A 9,676-nucleotide genomic window follows, 5' to 3' on the forward strand; every position below is an offset into this window, starting at 1 on the left:
CACCTCAAGAAATGTGATGGGCATTTAGAAAGTAAAAGCTGTGTAAATTCCATTATCTATACCATAGTTTGTAGATGCTATAACTTTCACACAAAGCAATAAAAATACACTTGTTGGGATTTTGTTAACCAAAAACATGTAGCAGAATACATTTTAGCCTAAAATTATGATAAAATTTGAGTTTTTTTGGATCATTTTTATGACAGAAATGAGAAAATATCATTTGTTAAAAACATTTTTTTTTTTTTGTTTATAGCACCAAAAATAATAAGCGCACAGGTGATCAAATACCACTGAAAGAAATCTTTATTTTTGTGAAAAAAAGGATGTAAATTTCATTTATGTACCGTATTGCATGACCGTGCAATTGTCAGTTAAAATAGTGCACAGCTGTATAGCACAAAAATGGCGAAAATTGCAGTATCCATACCATGGTTTGTAGACACTATAACTTTCACAAATCAATCAATATACACTTACTGAGAGTTTTTTTTTACCAAAACCATGTAGCAGAATATATTTTGCCCTAAATTTATAACTAACTTTGAGTTTACTATATATTTTTTATAGCCTAAAGTAAAAAATATTGTTTTTCTTCAAAATGTTTTTTTTTTGTTTATAGCATGAAAAATAAAAAAAATACACAGGTGATCAAATACCACCAAAAGAAAGCTCTATTTTTGTGAAAAAAAGGAGGAAAAAGAGGCTTGTACATTAAGGGAGTTGAATTCTCAGGATGGCAAGTGGTTAAGGAGCTTACAATCTAACATCCCTATTTCACATGCACAGATATTAGGGCCAATTTAGACAGTAGTCAATTAGCCTACCAGCATTTTTTTTTTCATTAAAGTGGTATTAAACCCAAAAGCAAGCATTTTCATTGGGTAAAGTTGTTGTTTTTTAAACAGAACAAGCTCTCTTGCAAATGTATCTGTTAGAGTGTTGAGACACTGTTGCTAACAATGGCCAGCTTTTATTTATTCATGTAAAACCTTTATCCCAAAAGAAAAAAACTTTTGCTGTAACTGCTTGTGTAACTGTAGTGTTAGCTGTAGTTTGACTTCAAATTGTTAGTGTATTAAAATCTGCTAGTCCATCTAAAACTCCCCTCCCCCAGACTGACAATGCTGCTGTCCAAAGGTGCCCCTGTGCTCCTTCATCCAGAGTGTAGGCACACTAAAACAGAAGGTGTGTTACTGGCCAGATGTCCAAGTGAAAACAGAAGAAAAAAAAAGCCTAAAAAAAGAAAACTAGTGCAGCTACCATCGACAAAAGCAATGTGGGTGCTGGAACCTTCCCCATTGCACCATTGTATTCTGGGGACCCATCAGAATACACAGATCAGCGCTACAGCCATTCGCTGTATGCTCTGATCAAATGCTAGTGTTCAAGCAGAACTGTTCAACTGGCTTTTATTGAACAGATAGGGATATACTGTACACACATTAAAATGTGGCTAGTTGCTGCTGAACTGGCTGAATTTCGCTACATGTATATCCTACTTAATACTATATAAGTGTCTATAGTAAATGTGTGTGCCTTTATGTTTAATTAGATGAACAGAGTAACTGCACTATATTGCCAAAATACTGGGACGCCTGCTTTTACACGCACATGAGCTTTAACCTCCCTGGCGGTAGGATTGTTTCAGATTTTTGGTGCTGAAAGCAGTACCATTATTTTGCATGGAAATTTGGCGTTTTATATTGTAGGCCTGTAATTCTTAGGAATAACTCACTGAAATCTGTCCGAACAAGAGTCTAGTAAACATCCCGGGTAGGATAAAACTTGAAACACAAAATTATAAATTCTAATTTCATAAATAATCATAAAAATAATAATATAATAATAATACATTTAAGTCAATAATATAATCAAACCAAAACCACTGAAATTATAAATAGGTTCGCAAATCACTAAGCAAAGTCGCAAAATCGTTTTCAGTGTCTGATGACGAATTTCCCCACAAATCATTATCACTCAATTCTACAAGTGGTTCTGATTTACTATCGCTGTTCTCTAGTTGATCTAAACCCGCTTTTGACCTAAAGGGACGCTTTTTGGACGCCATGGACGTTTCTCAGTTTCCAGGCAGAAAGAACAGACAAAATGCAGGCAGGGCACAGGACAAAGCACTAGGGACAATATGTATGTGAAATGGGTTGAAACAGCAATGTTTTACTATGAAAAATGTGTTTTGAAAAAAATGACATTTTTAAAATTTTCAAATGTTCCTGCCGCCGGCGGCGGCGCCCGTACGTCCCGACGTCACAGGGACCGGAACACAGAAGCCGGATGCTGGCATCGGCCGGAGGAGATGGCCGGGGACGCTGCAGGGGACACATCGCGGGAGCGAAGGACAAGGTAAGCTCTGCAGGGACTCCCTATGCAGCGCCGCATGATAAGCCCAAGTGTAGCTCGGGGTTACTGCTTTTGGCACTGACATTTTACCCCGAGCTACTCTCGGGAATACCGCTAGGGAGGTTAAATCAAGTTGATGACTTGTCTTCCTCTTTGGGCAAAAGAAGTACTAGTTCCTTTACAGGCCTGAAGTAAAGGTGTGTAGAACCTTCTTTCATGGTGGATATAGCCAAGATGTGTCCGAAATGCAGTAGTAGGTACTGCATGACTGCCGCAGTCAGCAGGGTTGTGATTAGTGGGAACATAGTGCCATTGTTCAGGCGTAGAGAACTTCCTTATGCATTCCACCCTGTTGCCGACCTACACGTAGAACTGTCTTGTGCAATTGTGTATATATCCTAGCACTATTTTGCTGTCTGTATAAAAGTCAAAGGAGTCTATTTCAGCATCTGTTTCAAGTTCTATAAGCTCATCATTTTCCACAGCTAATACAGCTGCACAAAGTTCAAGTCTTGGAATAGTATGTGCCGGTTTGGGGGTGTGCTTGGTCTTGCCCATGATAAATCCTATACCCACCCACCGCAGCAATGGCTTCGTTGGATGCATCAGAGAAGACATGACTCTCTCTTCTGGTGGCATTCTTTAAGGATGCTTGGGTGTAAGAGCGTGGTATCTGGAGTTGTTTTAATGCCTTTAGAGACTGTTTCCAGGATTCCCATTTTTGTTGTTTCTCCTTGGGTAAGGGGGTATCCCAGTCTGAGCTTTCAGAAGTAAGTTGTCTCAGCAGTATCTTACCTTGAATGGTGAGAGGTGTATTGAAACCTAAGGGATCATAAATGCTGTTCACTGTAGACAAAACTCTTCGCTTTGTGAAGGGCTTGTCACAGGCTGATGCTTGAAATGTGAATGTGTTTTGTTTAACTTTCCAAAGCAATCCAAGACTGCGTTGTGTAACAGAAAGGTCAGAACTTGTTGGAATTTCTTTACACTGACAGAATGGTCATCTGAAGGAAAGGCAATCATGACCTTGTCGCTGTTAGAGATGATTTTGTGAAGTCTGAGGTTTGCAGTGGCAAACATGTTTTGGGTTCTAGTAAGGTCAAAAGCTTCTTCTTCATTGGGCAGAGATTTGAGTCCATCGTCTACATAGACATTCCCTTCGACGAACTGTCTTGCATCAGATCCAAATTCTTTCTCACCCTCTTGAACTGTTTTCCTCAGTCCATAAATTGCTACTGCAGGAGAAGGACTGTTAACAAAAATATGTACCTTCATTCGATAGTCTATGACTTCATCGTTGACATCATTATTGCGGTACCATCAGGACCTGAGGAAGTTTCTGTAGTCTTCATGGATGATGAAACAGTGGAACATATACCCATATGAGAAACTTGGGTCATTCTTCGTGTCTGCAATTCTTTTGATGAACTCGCAGAAATAGGAAAAAGTAGGAAAAGCAACTCTATGTTCTTCCTTATACTTTGATCCAAGCGCTGCCCGTCTTTCTTGAATTCCATATGCTAGCTTGAGAACAATAGATTTGATGCCATGAGAGGTGTCAAGGTAACTGAGACCAGGTAAGTTGATGTCAGCCTTAGCAAGTTGAAGCTCTAATAGAACATTGCTGAGTTCTTGAAACTTTAGATTGTCGTTGTCATGTACCTGGTTGGGCCTTCTGGTACTGTCACGTACCTGTTTGGGGAGCCTGGCGTGGAGAGGAGGCATCCTCTTACTACTCCCGATCGGAGCCCCTTATAGAGGGAACAGAGGGTACAGAGCCAGGAGTGGCACGAGTACCGGGTAGGTCTGGAGCTGGCAGCAGGTAGGTGAAGACCCAGGAGATCCAGATGCAGGCCAGGTGCGGATGCAGGAACATAGGTGCAGCAGCAGGCAGGTATGGTGGCAATCAGGATGCAGACTGGGACTGGACATAGGAGCGTGGATGCGGCAGCAGGCAGGTATGGCAGTGACTAGGATGAAGGATGGGTGCAGGACCGTGGGTGCAGCAGCAGATAAGTATGGCGGTGACCAGGATGCAGGCGAGGTGCAGGACCGTGGGTGCAGCAGCAGGTAAGTATGGCAGCTGTCAGGCTGCAAGCCAGGTGCAGATACAGGTAAGTAGGTGCAGCAGAGTCAGACAAGCCGAGCAAATCAAGTACATGGGAGCAGGCAAGTCGATAGTCAGGGATAGCCGGGGTCGGTGCAGGCGGAGTTCTTTCTTTGTCAGGTCAAATCAGGATACAGGCAACAGAATCAGGTAATAGAGTGCAGGGACGTTATAGACCAGAAGGCATTGATTTCACTGTATTGCAGGTTTAAATAGCACACCTTGCAGTGACGTGTACGCTACTGTGCATGCGCACACTTCCGTGCTTCTGCACATGCACACCCGCATACTACCGCGCATGCGCACTCTCACCACCACGGCCTGAGAGGATCCGTCAACATCGCGACAGAATCCCTGACAGTCGTTAGCAGAAATCCTTGGGAAGCTTTGCCACCTTTTGAATAAAGCATCTTCAATGCCCTCTAGGCTGCCAAAGGTATGTTCAAGTTTCCCCAATTCAGCATTAAGGCCTGCAGCAGGGTTGTCAATATGAACTGCTTTGAGCCTCTTGATGTGTTCAGTAGACTGGGGACCTAGCCATCTGATGAGTAGATCTAATTTCTCTGTGGCATTGATGTCTAGGTCACTCATTGTGCCCTTAAAAGTGGATTTCCAGCCTCTGTAATTTTCAGGCTTGTCATCAAACTTTTTGAAGCCTGTCTTAACAAGCTCTCTGCGAAGCATGTATTTAGCAAACTGACATGTCCGTGTTTTCTGATTTTGGGTGCATGACTGCAGGTGGAACAGAGTTGGTTGTGACGGTTGGTAGACTTACGTGGAGTGACTTGGGAACATATGTTGCTGCTAAGGCATTCAATGCCAGAGCTGGCTTAAAGTCCATTGGCATGTTGGTTTGTAGAGAAGTGCATTTGCTAGGAGGTACTCTGTTGGTGCCAAAGTAAGGTGGATGGTCTATTAAATACATGCCAGTGTCTGCGGCTAACTGAGATGCATCAGTCTGATGTATTGGAGGATATAAGGGCAAATCGTCTTGAGGTACAGTAGGTGCAGAGAAGAGACTTTGATTGAGTACCTTGGCTGCTGTGACAGGGAGTTGACATTCTGGAGAGGTGTGTGAAGAATCTGAGACATAAGATACAACTGAGTGTGTGGAACTGTTGTCTCTTTCGTTTTCACTAGTGGCTTGTTCTAAGACCCTTAACCTTGCCATGGCTGTGGCATGCTCACATTCAATTTGTGCCTTTTGGTGTGTGGCTTCAGCATCTTTCTCTGCTTTCTGATGTGCGGCCTGAGCCTCCATTTCTGCTTTCTTTTGGGTGAAAGCTGCCTGAATTTTAGAAGCTTCAACATCAGCAAGGGCTTTTTTTAGTTGTTGACTGAGTGTAGAAGACCTTGATTGTAGGGATTTGGAAGATCTTGAGGACCAACTAGTAGATGCAGAGCGATAAGATGTGGATTCATGGAGCTATGTTATTCTCACTTCTGCCTTTGTCTTTGTTCGCACCACTAAATTGTCTCTTTCAAGAATGCGCTCCTCAAAACTCATTAATTCTTCCAATGACCTTTGAGTGTTGTACCGCTTTAAGAGAGCAATATAATTAACACACAGTCTTTTGATAATTTTCATAAGCAACATTCAGTTGCTGGATAGCACCCTTTAGTTGTATTGGCTCGTGAGATTGTTGGGAGAGAGCAGACATGCATTTAACAGTTTTAGACCATAAGTCATTGATATTAGACAGCAGTTCTTTGTCTAAGTCCTGCTCTGGATGAAGCTCTGATTGTGGTTGTGTATTAGTTTCCCCAGACTGTATATTACTTTCCGGAAACATCATGTTAGCAAGGAGAGGGGTTGATAGAAAGTTTAGAGAGAAATGTATCAATTTTTCAGTGGGTGAGCTCAGGTTTCCTAGGCAATGGTTGCAGAAAGTTTTCTTTCACTTTCTATAAGATTTCACAGACAAGCCATGTGCTAATGCATACAGATGCAGTGTATAAACTTGCAGTTCTAAGACATTCACATCAATAATTTGTCCTGTCACTGATGAGTGTTATGCTGAGATATACTTGCAGACATGTACAGGCTTGTGTAGAGATGGCTACACTCTGTTAGCTGTCCATATAACAACTCACTGTGTATCCAAAACTAGCAAGGATTCTATTAATTCATTTCACTGATCTTTTGAAGCTAGTAAGCATCCTATGAAGACATTTTACTGATCTTTTGACTGATCTTTTGAAGCTAACAAGTATCCTATTAAGACATTTCACTGATCTTTCGACTGCTCTGTCTCTCCAGTCTAAGCATTGAAAGTGTGATCTCTGTAACTTACAGTTGTGATGAGATAGCGATAACTCCAATCTTAGTTGAATACCACAGTCAGTGACTCCATACAGATGACATCTTGTAGATCTTGTGAAGTTTATTCCATAAACTGAGAGAATCTTACAACAATGAACATCTGATAGGTCAAAAGATCATAATGTGACCTGCTTTGTGACATGAGGCTAGAAGCTGCAATGCATTTCTGGGAAAAAGGGTGGGCTATCTATACAACATTAACTAAACCAAAGGAAAGGGAGGAGCAGAGACAAAATATAGAGAACACTTAAAGGCATATGACAGTCATGTGAAACATGACAAACACCATCCATGACTTAGGAGTTAAAGATCATTGGCCATCTATGGCCCAAACCACACAAAAGCCATGGTCAGGGTATTATGCATTATCCACCACAATTAAATCCAGTATGGAGCAAGGCAACATGAATAAAGGCCTAAAAAAGACAAAAACTATGTGGAAGTATATGGCAAGCCCAAATAAATCAACTTATAAAAGTAATATTAACTAGGAGTAAGTACAGGAAGAGTCTCATGAAATAGAGTACTTCACATTAAATGATAATTAAATGTCTTTAAATAAAACATACTGATAGGCAACGACATGTCAAAAGCCTCGTATCTATAAAATTTGTCAGGGCCAAATACCAATTACACTGTAACATAATTAATTGATTGGGCTTTGTTTTCAGGGACAGAGTCACTTTAAATTGGTAGTAAACTCAGCATTTCAGTTTCTGAAATTCAATACAGCCAGTACACAAATGCTTTTTACACCATTTTGCCTCATTAACCAGTTGCCGACCTACCCAAGTACATAAACTGCGGCAGGTCGGCACCGCTGCGCAAAATCACGTAGATACACGTGATTTTGCATTTTGGGTAGGGGGCACGCGCAACCGCCTTACCCGCGCCGCCTATCGCGGCTGCGGGTGTCAATCACTGGGTCCCGGCCGGTGATAACCCGCCGGAGCCTGATGATTACCTGCAAACACTGACAGAGAGGAAGGCTGCATTGTTTTCAATGCAGCTCTTCTCACTGTCAGTTTGAGCACACTGATCCGGATTGCTGAGCACAGCCTTCCGAATCAGTGTGTTACAGTGAAGCACCCCCCCACCCCCTAGTGAAACAATCCCCTCACACAGTTAACCCTTTGATTGCCTCCAAATGTGAACCCATTCCACCTCAGTGGCATTCATACAATGTCATTGTTTTTTTTTTTGCACTGATCACTGTATTGGTGGCACTGGGAATATCAGTGATCCTAAGTCAGTTCCCTCCCAGTGTCAAAATGTCCGCCGCAGTCCCACCATAAGTCGCTGATCGCTGCCAAAAGTCACTGATCGCCGCCATTATTAGTATAAAAAAATCCATTATATATACCGCCATTTGTAGATGCTATAACTTTCATGTAAACCAATTAATTTACACATATTAGGATTTTTTTTGCAAAGATATGTCACAGAATACATTTCGGTCTAAATTTAATGACGAAATTTGATTTTTAATTTATTTTACTGGACATGTTTTATAGCAAAAAGTCCAAAATATTGTTATTTTTCTTAAAATTGTCGGTCTTTTTTTATAGCGCAAAAAATAAAAAATGCACCGCAATCAAATACCACCAAAAAAAGCTCAATTCATGGGGAAAAAAGGACGTAAGTCTAATTTTGGTGCAGCATTGCATGATTGCGCAATTGTCCATTAAAGTAACGCAGTGCCGTAACACAAACCACTTCTGTAATTATCTCCCTCTGTTTTGTTTTCTTACTTTTTGCAGTGAGTTTTATTTTTATACTTCTCATCTGAAGACGTGCCATGTTTACTATTATTTTCTGCATCTATCCTGTATGCAACTTCCATCCCTTCTTATAGTAATGGTCGGAGTCTCACGCATGTCTCACACATGTGTGGGCAGCACAGTGGCTAAATGGTTAGCACTTCCACCTGGCAGTACTAGGGTCATCGGTTCAAATCCCAACCACGGCACCACCTGCCTGGATTTTGCATGATCTCCCTTTGCCTGCTTGGGTTCCCTCCAGGTACTCCGGTTTCCTCCCACACTCCAAAGACATGCTTGTAGGTTAATTGGTTCTTGTGGAAATTGGCCCTAGTATGTGTATGTATGAATGTACATTAGGGACTTTAGATTTTACACTCCTTGAGGGTTAGGGACTGATGTGAATGTACAATATGTGCGTAGAGATGTGCTGGCTGCTTTAAATCTTAAACAGCAGTTGCAAAGCATTTTTTTCCCTCTTTGTGAGTGACAGACAGGAAAAGCAGGACTGTCCTCTGATTGGTTGTTGCTACAGCTGAGAAGGATCCACCCATAGCAGCACTGTTGCAGCTGAACTTATGATTGGCTGTGGAGGAAAGGAGAGAGGAAAAAGGAAGAAGAAGCACATGTGGGGCTCCTGGTGTAAAGTCACAGAGTCTCGCTCTCTGTGCTGCTAGAGCCCATGGACTGGGCTGGGAGTGTGTAGCAGAGAAATTGTTGCAGAAGGACAGTGTGCAAACTAAGGATTGTCCTGCCTGACACTCAGGATTACAGCCACTCAAGTGCATGTGTCTCTCAAAGTCTGCAGCTGCTGAAAGAGAGAGGATTTCTACTGCTGTATAATGCTATCTAGAGGACAACCCAGAAACAGTGAGTACTCTGTGATGAAAGGGGATTTTGATATTGCTGCATTTGCTGTTCATCTCTGGAGAATGGTCATGAGAAAGCCTGCTCTCTAATTCTTCACAGATCTTGGAAAACCCAAGCTGCTCAGAATTAGCTATTCCTGCTGCTGATTCATGAGAGAACTCTGTCTCTGTATATTACCGGTTTGTCTACTCAAGACTTGTGCTGTGGCTGAAGTGTGTGTTTAGTTCCAAGTCCCCACAGAAGCTTGCTGCTCTG

This window comes from Staurois parvus, unplaced genomic scaffold (assembly GCF_062004578.1).
Source record: "Staurois parvus isolate SC_StPar_1 unplaced genomic scaffold, SC_StPar_1.0 ptg000183l, whole genome shotgun sequence".
NCBI lineage: Eukaryota > Metazoa > Chordata > Amphibia > Anura > Ranidae > Staurois > Staurois parvus.